The sequence below is a fragment of the Tachysurus fulvidraco genome, chromosome 8 (assembly GCF_022655615.1).
Source record: "Tachysurus fulvidraco isolate hzauxx_2018 chromosome 8, HZAU_PFXX_2.0, whole genome shotgun sequence".
NCBI classification, from domain to species: Eukaryota; Metazoa; Chordata; class Actinopteri; order Siluriformes; family Bagridae; genus Tachysurus; species Tachysurus fulvidraco.
This window is the reverse complement of record NC_062525.1, coordinates 23,748,738-23,766,038: the sequence shown is the minus strand read 5'-3', so window position 1 is coordinate 23,766,038 and position 17,301 is coordinate 23,748,738. Positions and strand designations below refer to the sequence as shown.

Sequence of the window (17,301 nt, the reverse complement as noted above, 5' to 3'; positions counted from 1 at the left end):
GAGGCATAAACGTCTTTATTCAGAAGAAATACAAAAATTATGTCATTACTTTTTTAAAAGCTTTTATTCAAAGAGGCAAATAGTTTTTAAGTAAATAGAATTAATCATTTGCTGGCTTTTGTGTAACAAAAATGTCTGCTCTATAAGCAAAGAGCACTATATTCTTGTATGGTGGAATTGTTTCAGCAAACAGACAGACAGACACAAACACACACAAACATACAAGGTCTCATTTTGTCTTGTCTTTTTTCTGCTTTCCTCTAAGGCATGTCCTTCTCTGCAGGTTGGTGTAGAGGAGAGAAAAGTCGGTGATGTATGTCGACACACACACACACCAGGCAGAAATCTTCCAGAACAAATACTAAAATAGAAGCTAGATAGATCGAACCAGCTTCTGACACCCAGGATGCCATGACCAAGAAATGTGCTGCTGTATTTGACACCATTTGGCCTGCAACAGTGAAAAGAAATGTTCAATTTACTGACCATGTCCCGTTGTTTGTTAGAGCATTCAGTGATAAGTTGTATAAGGTTTAATGAATGCTAAAAGCTAATGGTAGTTCCTTTGTAATTACTTCAGTAAACTTAAAGCTGCACAGAAGGTCTTATAGAAAGCTTGGCTGTATAGACTCACCTAGGCCTAGCTGCAGAGTGTAAAAGATGATGCCCAGTAAACTGTTTGGTTGGTTCAGAATGCTGTCCTTTTCAGCAAACAGCTGAACGAGACCAAATCCATGTCCCCACCTGACAAAAAACACGCAGAGGATATCAGGGCTGAACAGTGGCTATAGCTACAGTAGCTGATGGTTCATGTTTGTGACGTTTACCAAGCCTGTCTTTATGCTTCTTAGAAATTTTCTTGCTAGATCTGGTTAGTCTTAAACGACTTTAGTGTCTTTAATGACTTTAGTGACAAATTTAGTGACTTTTAGAGCAGATATTAGTGACTGATGGATTTCCAAAACCCAGTCACTAATCACGATTTTTACAAATGCCTAATCACTGACCACCGTTTTTACACAAAGCACAATCACTAATCACAATTGTTCCCAATGGCCAATCACTGTGTACCAACGTTCTCAGTGCCAAATCAATAATCATCACAATCACCATAATTCCCAATGTCCAATCAACAATGAACTTTTTCCAATGCCCAAGTCACTAACCACAATTTTCCCTCTAAAGCCCAATCACTAATCCCCATTGTTCCCAATGAACAATCACTAATTACGATAACAACCAATGAGCTGAACTGTTTTAAATGCGAGCCAACATTACAAATGATAAAGGAGTCCAAAAAGGCAACAACTTACAATAAACAACACCAGTCATAATCTCTCTCTCTCTCTCTCTCTCTCTCTCTCTCTCTCTCTCTCTCTCTCTCTCTCTCTCTCTCTCTCTCTCACACACACACACACACACACACACACACACACACACACACACACACACACACACACATACAAATTAATAAATGGAAATTAAACAAATACTTTGTGTTAAATGGTTAAATTGTGGTCTGTGATCCTTACCAAACAACAATTGGGGGGTTGGAGATGAGACTGCTGCATAACTTGCATTTCTTTCCAGGGAGTTCTTCCAGGATGTCAATATAATTTTGAAGGTTATGATCCTTTACTCTTGTTTTAAAGCTTATCGAGACGCTGCATAATGATGATCTTTGCTCTAAACATCAGCTGGTTTGGCACCTCAACTATCTTTCACATTATGTTCCTCTCAAATTTGTGATTTGCTTCCACCTGCAAATTGCTTTGTGTATCATATCTAATAAACCAATACAATTTAAATGTTTAAATTAACATGTACAGTATAGTCACACCACAGTAACACAGTAAAAAATGTGGCTCTTTGCAGTAACACAGTAAAAAATGTGGCTCTTGGTCTTCGACTGGTTGGTCACCCCTGAACTAATTGGTTTCTTTTTTTTAGAAAAATGAACTTTTATTTTTTAAATGCATAGTATGCAATGCATACAACAATATTTTCAGACCAGTTACATCAGACCAGCACATTTTTATGAACAGCAGATATGTTAATCCCTTTCCACTGCTTCTCTCTTTGTACCCATCCCGAGGCATCCAGACACTGTACCAGCTCCCAACGTCCTCTGTGGGACGAAGCCTTTGGACGTCCACTGAGCCGAGGCCGACTCTAAGAATCCTGAGACATCTCCAGTTAGACTCTGTGGTACTCAGGAGATCAGAAGTCCTTGATCCTTACACCAATACAACATTTAACTGACTGTATATTACAATCACACCCCCAGTGTCACCCATATGAGGATGGGTTCCCCCTTGAGTCCGGTTCCTCTCAAGGTTTCTTCCTTTACCAATTTAAGGGAGTTTTTCCTTGCCACTGCTGCCTGAGTCATCTCAGACTTGCTCATAGGGGAATAAATACATACACACTGTGAACTATATACATCTAATAATAATCTAGAATTTTTATTCTGTTAATTCTTATTTCTTTTATTATTCGTTAATTCCTTTATCATTAATTACGTTTACCTTCTGCTCTATGTTTATGTTCTGTAAAGCTGCTTTGAGACAACGTCTATTGTAAAAAGCGCTATACAAATAAACTTGAATTGAAACTTGAATTGAATATTTTCTATCAAAAATAAACATTGAAATATTACCCATTGTTTTTCTGTCTGTACTTGTACTACGAACAATGACAAAGAAGAATTAATTACATTTAAGTGCCAAACATTCTGGGTTTGAAATGAACCTGGGATGCAAAAACAAAAAAATAAATTACTTTCAAATTACTTTTTTAGGTATCAAAAATAAGGTATACATTAAAATAAATAAATAAATAGATAAATTAATAATAATAATAATAATAATAATAATAATAATAATAATAATAATAATAATAATAATAATAATAAAATAAATACTGCCTTTAAGTCATGCAACTTAACTAAAAGATTCAAAATCTACAGCTCATCCATAACATAAACCTTTACTGTCTAATTTGGAATGCTTTGTGGTAATTAAGAGGCAAAAAACATGGACAGGAACTTGGAACTAGAGGCCATGCATGGTTTCACATCAAGTGCTTTAAGCATAAATATATATATATATATATATATATATATATATATATATATATATATATATATATATATATATATATGATTGCAATGCAGAAAGGTATCAACATGCTCAGAACTGAGGCTTGCCCTGCGCTTTGAAGCAGTGTATCCTGCTGCAGAAAATATGCTCTGATGATGTCCCAAACCTTGGACATTTTCTGTCGTTTTCTCCTGTTTGTTTCTTCTCTTTGCTCTTTGTCATTGTTATCGAGCCCTTCCATTTTGAAATCAAAAGACCGTTAACAAGCGCGTTGTCACACACACACACACACACACACACACACACACACACACACACACACACACACACACACACACACACACAATAATTGCACAAGAATGTGACGCGAGCTTTAAAATTAATTAAACAAGGCTTCGAGGCAGAGGAATTTGCCTCGATTAGGGGAGACCGGGGCTGGTTGTCTCACGGGTTGGTTGTCACATCGCTTATTCCAGACACACTAGGTGGCGCTGTGGTAAAATATTGATATCAATCTGTTAGCCTTTGATAGCTTACTCATTTGCACTTGTAATTTTGCTGAGTAAACACAAAACATTGAGGTGAGGAGAGAATTTTTTATTTTCATTTGTCAGAGTAAATTTTCATGTTGGTGTTGTTTTTGTGTTGAGAGCTTGTAGGATATTAGTCATTCAAAAACAAAGCACTCATTAAAAAGCCAAAAGTAGTAGCTTTATTTTGAGTCATATTTTAGCTATCAAGTAAAAGCCATGTGGCAGCTAGCTTAGCATGTTTTGTGACAATAGGAACAATTGTTGTATGTTCGTGGTCGAGGGGGCCAGAGAAGAGGGTGCACACCTGGGGTAACCTCATGTAAATAATGTGTGTAGGGCTCACAAGTTTATTAAAAGAAGAGTCAGGTTAGTCTGATATGTCTGTCTTTATTTATACAAAAAAGACACATAAAATATGGTGGCAGCGGGGACACTTTTAGACTGTTAGTTTACAAGTTAGAATTAGAGCGGAGAGCTGCACGTGAACAGAGCTGCACGATGGATGGATTAAAGCCACCATCACCGTTATGCATGGACGCCGACAATCTATCCAAGACCTGGAAATCCTGGAGGGACCAGTTTAAGGTCTTCCTGGAGCTGACAATGTTTGACGCAGAGGAAAAGACGAAGGTCAAATTGTTTTACTACCTCATCGGTGAGAGCGGTCGGGAACTGCTGGAAACTCTGATGAGTGATGTGGCTGCGGATGCACGAACGGTGAAAAACATTATTGAGAAGTTTGATGAACATTGCAATCCCAGTATAAACGAGACTGTAGAACGCTATCGATTCTTCTCGAAAGGACAGGGAGCTAAACAGTCAATCGATAATTACGTCACGGAGTTACGAATGCTCGCTCAAACATGCAATTTTGGAGACATCAAAGACTCACTCATACGTGACAGAATAGTGTGCGGAATTAACAACGAAGGACTGAGAGAGAGACTTCTTCGTGAGAAAGATTTAACACTACAGACGTGCATACGTATATGCAGAGCTGTCGCGGCAGAACAGCAAAGCCATTGCTGCAGGTGCAGCGGTAGAAGAGGTGCATGCCGTCAGACGTCAAGATCGACACCAACCCGGCGTTATGATCGGGTGCATATTCTGTGATAAAGAGCATGAAATGAACAAACAGAAATGCCCAGCATTTGGTAAGAAATGTAAAAAGTGTGGAAAGGCAAATCACTTTGCAGTTAAATGTAGAGCCCAACTGAGAGCCCAACTGAGACATGGAAACCATAAATCAGTAAATAAAATGACTGAACAGGACAGTGATGAGTATGAGGACATTCTCACTGTTGGTGTAGCAAACCCAGAGACTATAAACAAAAACAAGAAAGACAAGGAAAAGCAAACACAGCTGTACGCAGGGATGCTTCTGGGAAACGATCTTGTGAAATTTCAAATTGACTGTGGAGCAAGTTGCAATGCAATTCCTATTCATCTGCTGAGCCCAGATATAAAACTGGAGGATACAAAGACTGTGCTAGTAATGTACAACCAAAGCAAAGTGAGACCACTAGGAAAGTGCAAAGTGAAAGTAAGAAACCCGAGAAACCACAAACTGTACAGGCTGGAATTCCAGGTGGTAGATGACAACTGTACTGTCCCACTAATAGGAAAGAGAGCAAGTGAAGCGATGAAGCTCATCAAAGTGCATTACGAGAACATTCTTGCAATAGACAGCATAGTCAGAACAGAAAACCCTGCATCCAGCCAGTGGTCTGTACAGCAGATAAAAACTGAATATGCTCATGTATTCATGGGCGATCGCTGCCTAGAGGGAGAATACAAAATTGAGATTGACAACACTGTAAAACCTGTACAGCTCCCAAAAAGAAGGGTTCCAGTGTCCATGATGAAACCTTTGAAGGAAGAGCTTCAAGATCTTCAGAGGAGAGGAATCATTGCACCAGTAGAGAGGAGTATGAATTGGATTAGTAATATGGTGGTCGTACAGAAGCCCAGTGGCAGACTCAGAGTATTTATAGATCCACGACCCTTGAACAAAGCTTTAAAGCGCAGTCATTTCCCACTGCCCACTATAGATGAAATACTCCCTGAGCTATCCAAAGCCAAAGTGTTTACAGTGTGCGATGCTAAAGGTGGATTCTGTCATGTCAAGCTGGAGGAAGAGCTACCTCACCACATTCTCGTCCCTATTCGGAAGATATCGATGGCTGCGTATGCCCATGGGCATAAGTCCGGCCCCTGAAATCTTTCAGAGGAAGCTCACATTTGCATTAGAGGGCCTGCCAGGATTATATATATTTGCAGATGATGTTCTCATTACAGGACAAGGAGAGACACAAGAATTAGCTGAGAGAGACCATGGTGAAAAGCTGAAAGCATTTTTAGCACGGTGCAGAGAGAAAGGTATCAAGCTAAATGCGGAAAAAGCTCAAACTGAAACAAAAAGAAGTCTCGTACATCGGACACCTCCTGACATCAGATGGATTGAAAATAGACCCAGACAAAGTTCGAGCAATAACACACATGCCGAAACCAACAGATGTTAAAGGAGTTCAGAGACTACTAGGGATGATAAATTACCTCTCAAAGTTTTGTGCACATCTTTCAGACCAGTGTGAGGCCCTGAGACAGCTAACCCGCAAAGACTCTGAATGGAGATGGGGCGTGCAGCATGAAGAGGCATTTTGTAAAATAAAAGAAACAATCGCAAATGCACCAGTTTTAAAGTATTACAACCCTGATAAAGAACTTACCATCCAATGTGATGCCTCAGAGGGAGGCCTTGGAGCTGCACTCATGCAGGGAGGTAAACCAGTAGCATTCACCAGCAGAGCATTAACACACACAGAACGGGGCTACGCACAATTTGAGAAGGAGTTATTAGCTATACTGTTTGGGATGGAGAAGTTTCACCATTATACACATGGGCGGAAAGTAGCAGCACAAAGTGATCACAAACTCTTAGAGAACATCCTGCTTAAGCCACTACTGAGTGCACCTAAAAGACTCCAAAGAATGATGCTAAGACTTCAAAAATATGATGTGGATGTTGTGTATGTTCCAGGGCCAGAGATGTGGCTAGCAGACACGCTAAGTAGAGCATTTCTGCCCGAGAGCACGTCCACTGGATCGGTTGAAGCAGAGTTAGAGACAATTAACATGACACAACACCTACCGATCTCAGTGGACAGACTTCAGCTAATCCGTTCTGCAACAAAAGAGGACAACACCCTGCAGACACTGATTAAAGCCATATTACAAGGTTGGCCGAAGAACAAAACTGACACACCACAAGAAATAGGTCGCTATTACCAGTTTCAAGAGGAGCTGAGATACCAGGATGGAATTGTCTTCAGGGGTGAACGAGCTGTTATGCCTCAGCAGCTTTGGAGGGAAATAATGCTACGAATACACACCTCTCATTTAGGTGTGGAAGGATGCCTTAGGAGGGCCAGAGAGTGTGTGTACTGGCAAGGTATGAACGAGCAGATCAAATCACATGTACAGTAATGTGACACCTGCCGTGCAGTTGACTGCAACCAGCGAAAGGAGACACTACGTCCACATGATATGCCAGACAGACCTTGGGCCAAGGTAGGCACGGACCTGTTTACTTTCGACAACAAGAACTATCTAATTACAGTAGACTACTACTCCAACTTTTGGGAAATTGATTATCTGCCAGACACTAAATCCACAACTGTCATAAGAAAGCTGAAAGGTCACTTTGCCCGTCAGGGTATTCCAGACATTGTCATCTCTGATAATGGCCCACAGTTTTCGTCATACGAGTTTAAGAAGTTTAGTCACCATTGGGAATTCCTGCACAAAACTTCATCACCTTGCTATCCCCAGAGTAATGGCAAGGCAGAATCAGCGGTCAAAACTGCCAAGAGGCTGATGTTTAAAGCACAAATATCAAGACGGGATCCATACCTAGCAATCCTGGATCATAGAAACACTCCAACACATGGATTATCAACCAGCCCAGCACAGAGGTTGCTTAGCCGTCGCACCCAGACACTGCTACCCATGAAACCCAGCCTCCTACAACCAAAGATCCAGAATTCATTGAGAGAATTGATGACAAATCAACAACGACAACAAACATACTACAACAGATCAGCCAAAGACTTAGACACATTAAAACAAGGTGACTCTGTAAGAATACAACCATTTGAGCCTCATAAGGTCTGGAGAAAGGGGACAGTGGTGGAGCCCATCGACTCGAGATCCTACAGTGTCCAGTTGGATTCTGGAGGTGTTATAAGAAGGAACAGGAGACATCTTCGGAGGGATCATGGAATGACCCCCAGAGACTCCAACCAAATAGAGACTGTTAGTCCTGACAATACAAAACACGCAGAAACTGCAAATGCTCAGTCACACCTTAGCGCTGTGGAAAATCAAATGCAGAACACTCAACAATCAGACCTCCCAGCATCTGTTGTCACAAAAGCAGGAAGTCTAATAAGGAAACCACAATATTTAAAAGACTATATAACAAGTTAAAAAAAAAAAAAAAAAACAGAGTGAAGTCAGAAATGAAAATGTCAGAAAGAAAATGTTAAATTACTACACAGGAGTAATAAGTAAACAATGTTCTTTGTTTGTACAAGAAATTGAGTTGTGTTTAAAAAAAAAAGAAAAAAAAAAGAGAAAGGATGTGACAATAGGAACAATTGTTGTATGTTCGGTGGTAGAGGGGGCCAGAGAAGAGGGTGCACACCTGGGGTAACCTCATGTAAATAATGTGTGTTGGGCTCAGAAGTTTATAAAAAGAAGAGTCAAGTTAGTCTGATATGTCTGTATTTATACAAAAAAAGACACATAAAATATGTTTGACAAGAAGTCAGTTGGGGATGGTTGTCAGACAGTGATATATTGTGTCTTTGTTGGTAGAATGGTCAGGAACTTCAAGAGAAAGACAAACAGGGGCAGAACACCAGCAGACATTATGCTTTTGGCTGTGAGGCAGGTGAAGCTAGAAGGCAAAAGCATATGTAGCACAGCTAAAGAATTTGACCCGTTACTGCCAGAAAATGTCAAATGATGATATCCAGGGTGAAGCTACCACTCTCTCAGTGCCAGTTGGCTATAGAAAAAAATTGGCACATTTTCAGTGGTCACCAAAAACAGCAGCTGAGAGATTGGCCTCTGAGATCTATTATGGTCGCTCTCTCAAAGAAGTGCGCAGTCTGGCTTGCCAGTTTTCAGTGTCAAAGCAAATTAATAGCAAGTCCAGGGAAGTATGGCTCAGATGTGTTCGCTGCTGTTGGGAAAAATCTTGATATGTGCTCTTATTATATGAACTATTACAATTGATGTCGTAGGACATATGGGGGTAGGCCAGATGTTGTAATAGTGTTGAGCTATATGAGTTATATGATTATAATATTATATATATATAGGTAGTATTCGATTTTAGATTTTAGTAATGAGTAACAAAGATGCTTATGGAAATAAAACGGAGTAAGAGTATGCGTAGTATACATTGTATCAAGGAAATTAGTGGAGTACACATTCTCAGTTGAAAAAAAAAAAAAAAATTCTAATACTTGAGGTTGGTTGTCACATGTGACAACCAACCCTGCAAGCTATGAGACAACCATCCCCAACTGACTTCTTGTCAAACATGCTAAGCTAGCTGCCACATGGCTTTTACTTGATAGCTAAAATATGACTCAAAATAAAGCTACTACTTTTGGCTTTTTAATGAGTGCTTTGTTTTTGAATGACTAATATCCTACAAGCTCTCAACACAAAAACAACACCAACATGAAAATTTACTCTGACCCATGAAAATAAAAAATTCTCTCCTCACCTCAATGTTTTGTGTCTACTCAGCAAAATTACAAGTGCAAATGAGTAAGCTATCAAAGGCTAACAGATTGATATCAATATTTTACCACAGGGCCACCTAGTGTGTCTGGAATAAGCGATGTGACAACCAACCCGTGAGACAACCAGCCCCGGTCTCCCCTAATCGAGGCAAATTCCTCTGCCTTGAAGCCTCGTTTAATTCATTTTAAAGCTTGCGTCACATTCTTGTGCAATTATTGTGTGTGTGTGTGTTAGCGGTCTTTTGATTTCAAAATGGAAGGGTGCGATAACAATGACAAAGAGCAAAGAGAAGAAACAAACAGGAGAAAACGACAGAAAATGTCCAAGGTTTGGGACATCATCAGAGCATATCTTCTGCAGCAGGATACACTGCTTCAAAGCGCAGGACAAGCCTCAGTTCTGAGCATGTTGATACCTTTCTTCATTGCAATCACATGCTCCTCTTACGGGCCGCCGTGCCGTGCACGGCACGGAAGTCAAAGTGACCACTAGGGGATGACCCAGAAACAAGCTTCATTTCATCTTTAAAGCATCAAATCCTCTAAACACACGAAAAAACCTATTTATCTAGTAAAGTTTATACTCTCAATATTTTTAAGCCCACACACAAAGCATAATATGATTCACAGCCTTCATACTATTAGAAAATTTTTTTGGAGAAAACTGACCTAGGTGGCGCTAGACCGGTTTTTGCCTTACCTTTAGACGCTTCCCTTTCTTCACTGGGGTAATATATTCCAAAACAAATATTCCACAAAAATCCACACAGGTCCAAGGAACTGGAATCTGTAAGCCTTTTAATCCACGCTTTGGTCGCGCCGCAAATATTCCGTTTGTGTTCCGAAAACTAGAAACAGTAGTGCGCCATCATCTTGTTCTGCCGCTCTAACTTCTCATTGGGGTATTCAAAAATTCTAAATTTACGTCATATTTATAGCCCAGGGCCTAACGAATCAAACAAGCCCTCATTGAGCCAATCAGTGCTTGTATTGCAGAGATAGACGGCTGGGAATCCAATGATGTCATGACATCATTTTTGGGAACCCGCCTTTGACTGACAATTACTCCTTCCAATAGCAATGAAATGGGCTGGGACCTCTACAGCTCTTTAGCCAATAAGCAGACGATTCCAACACCTTTTGTCACTCTCACAGCTCAGGGTGTCAAGTTACAGGCCTGTTTTCACACCAGAGTAGTAGACAGAGAGTCTCTGCTTGTTTTAGGCCTTTTAAACTGAGCATGCATTCTTTTAATTCAAAGTTATACAGTAAACAAGTACACAAAAACGCTGGACCAGACGACCATGTCCGTAGAAAAATATTTTTATTGAAGCCATTTTTGGGTCTTTTGACTTGAAATTTTTTTTTGGTGAAAGCCAAGACATGTGGCTATGACCATCAGTTGTTATTTGGTCCCTAACATGTTCCAGAAAAATAAGATTAATCAGGTTAATAACCCAGGCGGAAATGAAAACCTTCCCTTCTAGCCTCTGTAACTTTGTGACAGTAAGGCCTAGAATCAATCTGAAAGTAGAGAATCTCTTCTTTCCAATGAGACCAGGCTGACCCCTGTGTGTCAAAGTATGTTGGAGCTGTACCACTTTATGTTGGGTAGGTCATGTAGGCGAAAAACCTGCAAAAGGGGGCCGAGGCATAAAGGGGTTAAAACCCAGAATGTTTGGCACTTAAATGTAATTAATTCTTCTCAGACAACTTTGTCATTGTTTGTAGTACAAGTACAGACAGAAAAACAATGGGTAATATTTCAATGTTTATTTTTGATAGAAAATATTGTTGTATGCATTGCATACTATGCATTTAAAAATAAAAGTTCATTTTTCTAAAAAAAAGAAACCAATTAGTTCAGGGGTGACCAACCAGTTGAAGACCAAGAGCCACATTTTTTACTGTGTTACTGCAAAGAGCCACATCATACACATGGGCACACTTGAACTTCACCTTTTTTTCCTGCCATTTTGAGAGCGAACTTGACACAAATTTTTTACTCAAATGATCTTGCTCCTACCGGGAAACTTTGAGGTATTTTCATCCCACTCACATGCAAGTTTGACGAAAATACCGTATTGAACTCAAGCGAAGCAAACACGCACATTAAAAACTTTGGAATGAACTGGGCAAAGAGCCGCATGCGGCTTGGTTTGGCCACCCCCGAAGTAGTTGTTCATTTTAAGAGACCTGTCTTATTTTATCTTGTATATTTAATATTGCTCTTTAATTAAGCAAAAATACATTTTATCCGATTACTCAATTAATCAATGAAAGTTTCGGTAGAATACTCGATTACTAAAATATTCGATAGCTACAGCCCTACTAGAAATATAAATGAGGAAAGTAACGATGTATCAGTTTCGAGTATGCCACTTTGGGAATTTCACCCAAAGAATTAGACTGGAACACCTACAACTGGCATACACAAATTCGTATCACTAATTAGAGTCAGAGACATATGTACAGTAGGTAACAATACAAACTAATCTTTATTGACATCACAAAATTTTCAGCCCGGACTACAGGTCTCTTTCTTTGAACAAGTTGAGGGCCACGGACCAGGGAGAATGTGCGCACCTATAAGCAAACTTTGAGCCGTGCGTACGCACATTCTGGAGACAAAGGGAATTGGCGACACAGATGGTGAGGTTGTGAACTGTAGTTAGATTGTAGAAAATAAATGTGAGAAGAACGATTATAAGAATTAATGACATTTAATTTTCACTCCATTTCATACGTTATATCCACATTATCATGAAGATTAAATCCAATGGTGTTATTTGTGCCGATTTTTTTTAGGCTATATACATCTAGTAAAATCCAAACGTAATTCAAAATGTATTAAAAAAAAAAAAAAATAATAATAATAATCAGCGCTGCCTTACAGTCACATTGTCCACAACAGTAGCAGTGGAGGAGATTACATGTGATCCAGCATAGCATGTAGTCATATTCAGACTAATTGCCAGAAACATAAATCCTCCCGTGACTCGGGTATGCAATGCTTCATGATGGCACTGCTGGCACTGTTGGAGGATTAGGCCAATTGCAGAATAAGGAGAGAACGTCTCTAGGCTACGACCGTAACCCTAGTTCCCTGAGGAACTCGAGCTGCGTCGAAACGCTATGGGAACGAGTGTCCAATCATGCCACACTGACCAGACCCTGCTTAGAGAGTGAGGGCCTCGGCACCCGCACGTAGGACAGAGGAGCCCGGGGTGGCTCTGAGGTCAAGGCCATAGAACCTGACAAAGGTCAGCGGGGTGGACCAACCCGCAGCATCACAGATGTCTTGGATTGCAACTCCAGCGGACCAGGCCGTAGAGGCTGCCACACTCCGGGTGGAGTGAGCTCGGACCCCAAGCGGTGCGGGGAGGCAGGACTCGTGAGCCGACAAAATCGCATCCACTACCCATCTGCTCAACGTCTGCTTAGCGGCCGGGAAACCCTTCCTGTTAGGGCCGTCGCAGACGAGCAGCTGCTCCGACTTTCTCCACGGACTCGTCCTGCGGAGGTAAGTGACCAGTGCTCACACTGGACACAGTCGGTTCTGTCGTTCCTGTTCGGGGGCTGTAAACGGAGGAGGGCAGAATGCTTGCAACATGACAGGTCGTGAGGGGGCCGAAGGCACCTTCGGTACATACCCAGGTTTCGGACAGAGAAACACTCTGGCCATGCCAGGGGCAAACTCCCGGCGAGACGGGGCCACGGACAGGGCCTGCAGATCCCCGATCCTCTTCAGGGAAGAAATCGCCAAGAGGAAGGTGGTCTTAATAGACAGAAACCTAAGGGCCACTTCGGTCAATGGCTCGAAGGGGGGCTCCGATAGAGCCACCAGCACAACTGCCAGATCCCAGACAGGCACTGTGGGTCACGTCCCGGACCTCAGCCTCCGAGCGCCGCGGAGGAAACGTGTCACCAATGGATGCCTACCCAGCGACTGCCCCGCCGGAGGGGAGCTATATGTCACGATTGCAGACACGTAAACCTTCAGGGTCGAGGGCATTAACCCAGTGGCAAACTGTTCCTGTAAGAACTCCAGAACTGAGCCAATCGGGCAGTTAACTGGTTCTAGGCCATGGTGCTCACACCACGACGTAAACAGTTGCCATCGTGCGGCTTCCGACCTCCTCGCGGAGGAAGCTCTGGAGTGGAGAAGGGTCTCTACTACCTTGGTAGTGAAACCAGCTGCTATGAACTGTGCCCCCTCAGGGGCCATAGCCACAGCCTCCACAGCTCTGGAATTTCCCACGGAGGGCCCCCGAGTAGGGACACCAGATCTGCAAACAATGGCTTGCCTAGCCATCAAGGTGCTACCAGGAGGACTCCAACCCGGCGAACTCTCTCCAGAACTCCAGGGAGCAGTGCGATCGGGGGAAAGGTGTATAGGCATAGCCTCAGCCACGACTGCACCATGGCATCCAGACCTAACGGGGCTGGGTGAGAGAGGGAGAACAAGAGGGGACAGTGCGAGGTCTCCCGGGTCGCAAACAGATCCACCTGGGCTCTGCAGAACCTCCGCCATATGAACTCCACCACCTCGGTGTGGAGACGCCATTCCCCAGGCCTCGGCCCTGCCTCGTCAGGGCATCTGCTCTGACATTCAACCGTCCCAGGATATAAATGGCCCTCAAAGAGAGAAGTCTGTCCCGAGACTACACGAGCTGAAGATATTAAAACAACTAAAAAAAGCAGACGAAACGATATATAACAGCCAAAAAAGAAAAGTAAACAAAAAGATGAAATTGAAGGGATTAACGTTTTATAAAGAGCCAACTAATCTTCTTTTATGGCAAAGGCCGGTACAAAACAGTGATCCAGCAACTGCGTCAGGTTCTCACAGCTTCTTCAATGTCTATGCCAAATTTACATAACCGTAATAAAGAGACATTGCAGCAAAACTCGTAGGGTCTTCAAACAAATCGCCATCTCTAAAACACATTAAACAGAGAGTGCACTTCTCGTAATCAAACACATGCAATAGCCAACAAAACTAACGGCATTCACTAAATTCCAGGGGTTTCGTTACCATGACGTAAAGTGGGCGTGTTTCCGGAGGTCTTGGAAAAACGCCCTCTTTCAAAAAAAAGAGCATACAATGAAGGACAAAACAGTCATACAGGTAGATTTATTTTAGAAAACAAATAAACAACCAAAAACTACAGCTATGGTTAGTGTTAGGGTTAGATTATCAAATAGGCCACGCCTACCCGATGACGCAATATGTTACGCTGTTCTGAAATCCCTGGAAATAAGCATCCCCAAAACTTACAGTGCGTTCTCATTACTGTCTCCATAGATACACTAGATGTCGCCTTGTATAGGGCAGTACATTGGAACAAATGCGTCAGTTGAGCCGCCATCTTGGTACAGGGGACCCCCCTCCTCAGCATCAGCATCAGCATCAATGTAGGCAAAGAAATAAAATCACCATCATCATGAATGCGATTTTCTAGTTTTTTATGGTTCGTTCCAAAGGTCAGACATGTATTTATCATTAAGTCCAAAGAAAATTTAAGGTTTTGATATTAAGATAATCTAATTTTTCACAATATAATGCATAGTGCTAGTAGGTGTGAGTTTATTACTTATTTCTGCTTTGAAATAAAATCCACTGTTAAAAGTGCTATAGAAATAAAACTGAACTGAATTGATTTGAAAACCATCCAGCACCTCGGACCAAATGGAGAAGCATTCGGGTTAGCCTGAAGCTGTGGATGCAAACGCCTTGTGGTGTTCAGACAGCACTCTCACCACACAGCATCTTTTCCTTACAGACTGGTGGATATGCTACAGTTCTTGGTTATAGCCAATAAAATGTCAGGAAAATCTGTAATTGGTTAAAGGTAAGAATGTGTCAAGAAGAAAAGAAAAGAAACCTGTAAAGAACCCATTCTTTTCTGGATGAAACTTTTATAGAAGGGTCAGTGAGCAATTTTCTTCCCATGTCCATGTGGGTTTATTCACACCTCCCATAAACATGACACTTTTGATGCATGAAAAAATATTTAAGCCAGCCAGGAGTAAACATTTGCAGAAGTATAGGGGAAAGGGGAACAGAAACTGACCAGTGGATTGTGCTAATATATATATATATATATATATATATATATATATATATATATATATATATATATATATATATATATATAGTATATACAAAATAATGCTTATATATGCACACAATAAATGTACTTGCAGGTTTTGCTGCTAGGCAGTACTTCATCTGCATGTACCTGTACACAGTTCGTTTTTTTTTCCAGAAAAAGTATACTACCTAGCAGCATAATGTGCATCCACGTTGAGTGTGCGTGCACCACTCGAATACTCTGTGTATGTGTGCATGTGTGCATCTTAAGTATATAACCTAGTGAGCCAGCATTAATGTATCCAATGTTAGAGATTTAAGCAGTTATGTACGTCTCTCTGGATCAGGGAGTCTGCCAAATGCTGTAAATGTAAATGTATATTTATATGCATATGGTTAAACCTCACAGACCCCTGTCAGATATTCAGACATGCCATATGACTGAGCATGTTTAACTTTTTCTGTCCCACTACAAAAGTCATAGAAAGGTTGAGAAAAGGTGAAGGATCATCATTGCCTTTGTTGGATTACATTTTTAATAGTAGTTTGGCCACACTGCCAAATGAAGCAACAGGAAAGCACTTTAACTGAAACAGAACAATTTCAGCAGGTGAATGCCCGTACAGAGATTGAGCATGAGCAATGATAGAAAGATACCCCTGCACTGCTGTAGTGTGAATACACCCTACAGTATGTGTTAAAAAAATAAGACATAATGAAAATACGGAATAGAAGTATGAATTTCCTAGTGGAAAGTGTTTTAGGATTAATCCTAAATTTAAGTATAGATATATAGATACACAATAGTAGATACATACATACATACATATATATATGTATGTATGTATGTATGTATCTACTATGTATCTATATATCTATACTTAAATTTCTATATATCCATACTTATAATATCTATATATCTAAAGGGCTCTCAAGTTTTGAATACAGGCAAGCGTGACATCTCCAACCCTCCCAGTTGTTGTGTTTGGTAAGGATCACCGCATTTTAACCATTTAAAACAAAGTATTTGTTTAATTTCCATTTATTAATTTGTGTGTGTTCGTGTGTGTGTGTGTGTGTGTGTGTGTGTGTGTGTGTGAGAGAGAGAGAGAGAGAGAGAGAGAGAGAGAGAGAGAGAGAGAGAGAGAGAGAGAGAGATTATTACTAGTGTTGTTTATTGTAAGTGTTTGTTGCCTTTTTGAACTCCTTTATCATTTGTAATGTTGGCTCGCATTTAAAACAGTTCGGCTCATTGTTGTTGTTGTTATTGTAATTAGTGATTGGTCATTGGGAACAATGGGGATTAGTGATTGGGCTTTAGAGGGAAAATTGTGGTTAGTGATTTGGGCATTGGAAAAAGTTCATTGTTGATTGGGAATTATGGTGATTATTGATTTGGCACTTGAGAATATTGGTACACAGTGATTGGTCATTGGGATCAATGGTGATTAGTGATTGGGCATTGATTGCAATATTGTTTAGTCTTTGGCCATTGGGAACAATTAGTGATTGTGCTTTGTGTAAAAATGGTGGTCAGTGATTAGGCATTTGTAAAAATGGTGATTAGTGACTGGGTTTTGGAAATCCAGCAGTCACTAACATCTGCTCTAAAAGTCACTAAATTTGTTGCTAAAGTCATTAAAGACACTAAAGTCATTTAAGAGTAACCAGATCTAGCAAGAAAATTTCTAAGAAGCATAAAGACAGGCTTGGTAAACGTCACAAACATGAACCATCAGATACTGTAGCTA

At 40.9% G+C, this 17,301-nt stretch overlaps 1 long non-coding RNA gene across 1 annotated transcript; it reads right to left on the bottom strand.

Moving 5' to 3' along the window:
- Positions 1 to 45: 45 nt before the first annotated feature.
- LOC113653545 lies at positions 46 to 1,583 on the bottom strand. Its single transcript, XR_003443120.2, has 3 exons — positions 1,533 to 1,583; positions 635 to 744; positions 46 to 451 (listed from the first exon to the last, which is right to left on the bottom strand). It is a non-coding gene; the product is annotated as an uncharacterized LOC113653545 (long non-coding RNA).
- Between the last annotated feature and the right edge of the window lie 15,718 nt (positions 1,584 to 17,301).